Here is a 6,082-nt window from a genome sequence, read left to right on the forward strand (position 1 = left end):
CTTTAAAAAGTGCATTACAACTACAAGAGCAAAGGTGCAAATAATGAAGAAAAACAATTACCTGTGCTCTTGAAATTATTCATTGTTCCTAAGCAAAAACCTTCATGTTTCAGCAGGCAGCAAGAAAGAACTCAGTTGGGACATAATGTAGTCTCTTTGTTTCAGCTGATAATTTTATTATATATAATTTAGGATTGCATTTATCTGTCTTCAGCTGAGAGATGCAAACTCTTGTTGGATACCCAAATAGGAACTCTATGATAAGTCAATCAGGCATAAAATGAAGACTTTACCAAAATGTGTAATGGATCTCTTCTTGATATCAGATGATGTTTGCACAAGGAATCATCACCCTCTCAGCTATCCCATATTTCCTATCAGCACTCCTGTGCTAACCTCATCTTCCCTGGCCTCTCTTCTCATGTTCAGCATCATATCATGCTCCTCACCCTGTCAAAAATTGCCTACAGCTCTGCAAACTCCCACATCTCACTGATTCTGCCCCTCTTCCTTCAGATCTACCAGTGTCCTGTGTTCTGTCAGACTCTCATCCTCAAGGAAGCACAAACTCCGATGCATCCCTGCTAAAGATGTACTTTTTAGGTGGTGCTTTTAAAAATTCTGAAGGCTAAGAGGCCCTGGCATTACATACAGCTGACAGGATACTGGCTTTTGGCTCCACCTCTGTATACAGAGACATAAAGAGGGCTGCAGTGGGGCAAGCCAAGCATCTCTCTACTCTGGGGCCCTCAATTCAGCAGCAGACAACAGCAAACATACACAGAAGAGGCTATAAAGTAAGATAACATACAACAATGACAGTATTTTCTTAACATTTTCTCATACTTGTAACCCTGTAAATAAGATTTTTGACACACAGGTTTTAGCTGTGGCTTCAAATTGACTGGTGGCCATGTGCCTGTTGCTTCCCTGCATTTCCTTTGCTCTGGGTGTGCCCAGGGCAGGATGTAGTCACTGTGGGACAAACTGCTTCTCCAAACTTTGTCGGGGAAACAGGGAGAAGGAGGTAGGCTGTGACAAAACTTTATATAAAAAGATCTCCAAAGAGACCCAAGGCTGAGGAGAAGGAGATCCCTGGTTATCCTCACACTGCTCACAGCAAATATATCAGGACACTGATTTTTTGTTACAATCCCACTCCACCTTTTATGAGGAAAACTCAGCTCCTTTATCTTGGACCTGAGAGAGGCCTTGAAAGGTTCTTCAGAGCATCAGAGATAAAAAAGTGATCTCAATAAATCTTCTTGTAAACATTTTTAACTGTATTACTCATGGAGTTTCTCTATATTAAATTTGGACTTAGAGTGCATTTTATTGTAAATGCACTAGTTATTTGGACTATTAGGCCGTTAAAATATTAGTAGGGCTGATGTTAAATTATTCCTTTATGCCAATAACAAGGCTTGGAGTGTAAATAGATTCTGAGTGCCAGCACATCCAACTAAATTGCCATCCCTCTAGGGACTTCCTGAACCACAACAGGTTTCTGGAGTTAGCAGCCATGAGTGTCTTGCTCCTACCAGGACTTTTTCCAGTCACTTTTTAGACCAATGCTGAGCACTTGTCTTGCAAGCTGGACACACATTATATGTTATCTCACAGCTGAAGAAGGGCTTTGGGGCATATGTATTTTGTAAAATGTACTTTGCTCTCCTTCATATTATATACCACCATCTTCCTAATGTCCAAAACTCTTTGTCTGTGTTATTCTTCAGCAGTGTGGGATGGTTTTGTAATGCACCTACCACTGGTAGCTGAAATGCTCTTACTTCTGAGCCTTGTAGGCAGCACTTCAGCTCAACAGGTAGAAGTGAAGAGGTCAGCTTTGAACACAATCTGGAATTCCTAAAGGAGGAAACAATATTTGAGATATCTGGCCTTGATGTTCACCCTTGGCTGACAGGAACTACAGAACAGCACACAAATAATCTGTTAGATCAGCTAAACCCAAGAAACAAACCAGCTCAGGACTCACTGGGGACTCTTTCCTGTATTTGCACGCTGCAAGAGAGCTTTACATCCACAGGTTTGTTTGCTCATGATATTATTTCTTCCTCCACTTATAAATGAGTCAGGCATGACTCTGCTGTTAAAAAATCCAAACATGAATTGTGACTTCAGTAATTTGCTACTGAGTTGTGCCTCTGCCCTGAGCAATATGTATATACACTCAAAGGCAGTGAATGAAATAAAAGTGCTGTAAAAACTTGTCTGCACTTCTCTCTGAAAGAAGAACTGGGAACTTGTCTGCCTGCACAGCCAGTAGCAGGGGCAGAGACCCTGAACACTTTATCAAAAGCATTATGAAAGTGTCTAGTTTCCCTGGGAGGCTGAAAAATGTGATTTTCTGAACACTCTACTCTGGTCATTAGTGGAAGAAACAAAATCAACGCCAGATTTAACAATTATTGGAAGATGTTTGCATTCTGGTAGTACTGACTTAGACCTTAGAGGAATGTTATTTATCTAATAGCTCATCTTTCCCCATCCTCTGCAATGTTTGGTGAATCATGGCTTACATCCCTTCCTCTGTTTTCCACTATATATACTCCCTTTCTTCCATTATTTGCTCTAGGCTGCCCATTCATTATGACAGTGATTCACTCTCACTATGGGTAGCAACAGACACAGTGGTGAAAGATGTTTTGGCACTGCTAGCAGTTATCATTATGCAAAAAAAACCAACAGTGCTAAGTTAATCTTGTTCAATATAACAACAATCAACAGAAGGCCAATATAAACTTTTCTGTTTCGGGAAGGCAGAAATGTTATGATGTATGTCCTTATTTCAGGAAAACACCCTTATTCTGGACATCTTGTGCCCAAAGTGTCTAAAGTGGAAGGTAAAATTGAAAAATGAACTGTTGGAACTGTTTCTTAACAGGAAAATGTAATATAGTTCTTCTGGGAAATTAATATTGTGCTTGTACCTCCTGTGGATAGGTGATGTAGAACGGCTTTACAATTGCTAATAGTACAAAAATTCTCATTTGCACTACAGGTTGGTAAGCAATCAAAGCATCATAGCATCATAGAGTCCCAGGAAGGGACCTCTAAAAATTATTGAGTCCACTATGTCATTCAAAGCACAAGTATCAGCAACTCATTTTCAGGTCAGCAATAGCTTTGCTGGGCCACTTACTGAAAATCTTCAAGGTTTCCCATGTTCCCAGGTAAGCAGTTCCTGTGCTGCACTGACCTCTTAGTGGAAAAGCTCTTCCTCAAATTCCATTTGAAGTTACCAAGATACAACTGGCGCCCTTTGCACCCTGCTGTATCATCTGTGACTGCTATGCAGAATTTGTCTCCTCCTCCCTGAAGTACTGTTGGCAGCTATTACATGGCTCTTTATTTTCTTCTCCTGCAGACTACAAAAGCTCAGTTTCTTCTAACTGCAAACCCCTGACCAGCCCAGATAGTGAAAGGCTGTCAGCACCATTGCTTTGTTTGGTTCTCCTAAATGAATGAAATTACCTTAATTACCTTCTAATGAAACCTAGGGGAGAAAAACAACCACCACCACAACAACAACAACAAACCAAAACCAAAACCAAAAAAACAAACAGAAATTTCCACCCAACCAGAAAGCAAAACTTTAAAATATTTTTAATCTCTTACACAAAATCAGAGGAACTTCCTGTTTTCAAGTGAAAACCATGTTATACTGAACTTTTAGCCATGTCTGCAAAAAAGAACCTTCACAGTACTGTCTCCTGTAATAACAGAAACTGCAGTTTGCATTTTAATGGTTTTTAGTAGTATTGAAATAGTGCCTCAATTGCTTTATGTTAAGTGCATCCAGCAAGTCTCTGTCCAGCACTGCAGTACAGCTGTGCAATATATACAGGATTCAGCATCTACACGATGCATAAGAAAAAACAATTCAGGCAACCAACCATGTAACACAGGTTAAAAAGTTACAAAATCCAAAAGAACTGTGGGAGAACAGATTCAAATATGCACAGAAATGACTGACTCAGTTCCAACACTGGCTTAATGATCTGAAGCCATCCTGATACGCCTTTTTTGTTCTCTAAAGAGAAGCACATAGAGTGCAAGCTGGCCTACTGCTCCAAGGCAGGACATAAGCAATCCATACCTCCACACTTGAGAAAGCTCTTTTGCACTAGCTGCAGGTGTATCATTCCAAACACCCTGATCCAGCCACTGGAACTGCAGGCCCCAGGGTGCACTGCAGGAATAGTGAAGCCGTACTGAGGGCACATCCTTGTCACCAGCTTTCAGAACACCCAGGAGAAATGGTGGAGCTCTTGGATGCTCTTTACCCAGGGAAACCTCTGGCAGGACCAAGGCAAGCAAGAGAGCACAGAACTCGAGGTCTCTTCATCCATCCCCTGCTTTTCTCTTCCTAATTGCATGTAGAAGCACTGCCCTCTCTCGTCCAGTACCTCTGTCCAGTCTTGCAACTCTGCTCATCTTCCCATCTTTTAAGTAGCCAGTTATGCAGGATAGCCCCCCCTTAGCCAACCTTCCAAGAATTTTGTTGCTGCTGTACTGTTATTTCACATTTATTTCCTCAAGAACAATCTTCGCTATAAAAATCTGTCTGATTACATGAAAAGCAGAGTGTTGGATTTCAAAATATGCTCTTTCCTCCTATGTGCAAGGAGCCTTGAGTAATTTGGTTTTGTCCAGTCATGGAGCACGGTTCTCTATTGCAGGGAAGGGTAGAAGACATAACTTGTTTTTTAAGGATTGCTGAATCTGCATAAAGTGAACACAATTCCTTCCAAAAAAGTAAAGGAGGACTGTGAGCTGAGATTTCAGAATCCCCGTGTGAGGAAACCTTATCAAAATAGTGTTTATTCTTTAGGGGAGAAATGAAAGCAGAGAGAACCTTCTGAATGAAGTGAAAGCAGGAGCATAGATTTATACTGTAAGACTTTTGAAATTTGTTTTCAAATTCTGAATTTTATTTGTTGTTCAAAACAAGAAAATAATTTCCTCTCGTCTCAGTAGAATCCAGAAATAATGACCACCTGCTGCCTGCTGCTGCTTTACTTCAATGGTACCTTCTAACAGCTGCTTCACTTAAGGAAAAGTATCTTTTATGTCTCAGTGAGGGAAAAATAAGTTCATTAGAACATTTTCTTTGTACACTAGGGATGCTCTTCTGGGTCAGTCCAGGATGTGGTGAGAGACACAGTTCCTGGGACCTAAGGGTTGACCAGTTTCATTTTCTCTTCCCTTGTGATTGGAAAATAATTTTAAAAGTGAGGTTATAGCAGGCCAAAAAGGGCAGAAATGACAGAAATGGAGCTTTGTGTTCAGACTTTGAGAACATTATTGCACACAAGATTTGGAGAGTACTTGTTTGCTATTAGTTTGACCTTTTTACCTTGTTCATGACTTTTGTTCATGACTTTCTCTTCAGCTTGGAAGATCTTAATGTCATCAGGATTTTTTTTTCTATGAATATTGCTACCAATCCAAACAACCTACATTTAAAAAGTATACTGATCCTAATTATAACCCAGTTAGAAAACATTCCCTAAAGGAAAAAAAGGCATGATGAAGAAGGCTTGATAAAAACTGGAGCCTTCTGAATTTTTCATGTATAACTTTTTTACTAAGATGCTGAAAAACACTGGCTTACAGCAACACTGCCCCACTTCCCAAGAACTGCAGCAGGTCTGCGACTTGTTTAAATTGGTGTCACAGCCATCTTACCCCTTTCTCAGGCAATTAAACACCAGAGTGTTCAGTTCCTTTTCTCACAGAAGAATTTGTTGGGGGCTCTTTCTAATTTCATAAAGTTGCACTAATCTGGCTGTAATTCAATGAATTATTGGCTAGGGGAAAATTATTGAAGCTCATCATGACAACACTTTTCATCAAATTAAGCAGTGTTGCTGAGAGGGGAAAAAGTTATACTTCCAAGACAATGCACCTGCAGAGAATTAGCTGATAAATGATTTACAGACATGTGGCTACAAACATTAATGGGGAAACACATTTTTTAAATGAACTTGGTTTTTTTTTCCAATTCTAAATGCCTCCTCTGTGTGAACTTAAATATTCGGCTGTTTAAAGATGCAAC

The sequence above is a fragment of the Haemorhous mexicanus genome, chromosome 1 (genome assembly GCF_027477595.1).
Source record: "Haemorhous mexicanus isolate bHaeMex1 chromosome 1, bHaeMex1.pri, whole genome shotgun sequence".
Lineage (NCBI taxonomy): Eukaryota > Metazoa > Chordata > Aves > Passeriformes > Fringillidae > Haemorhous > Haemorhous mexicanus.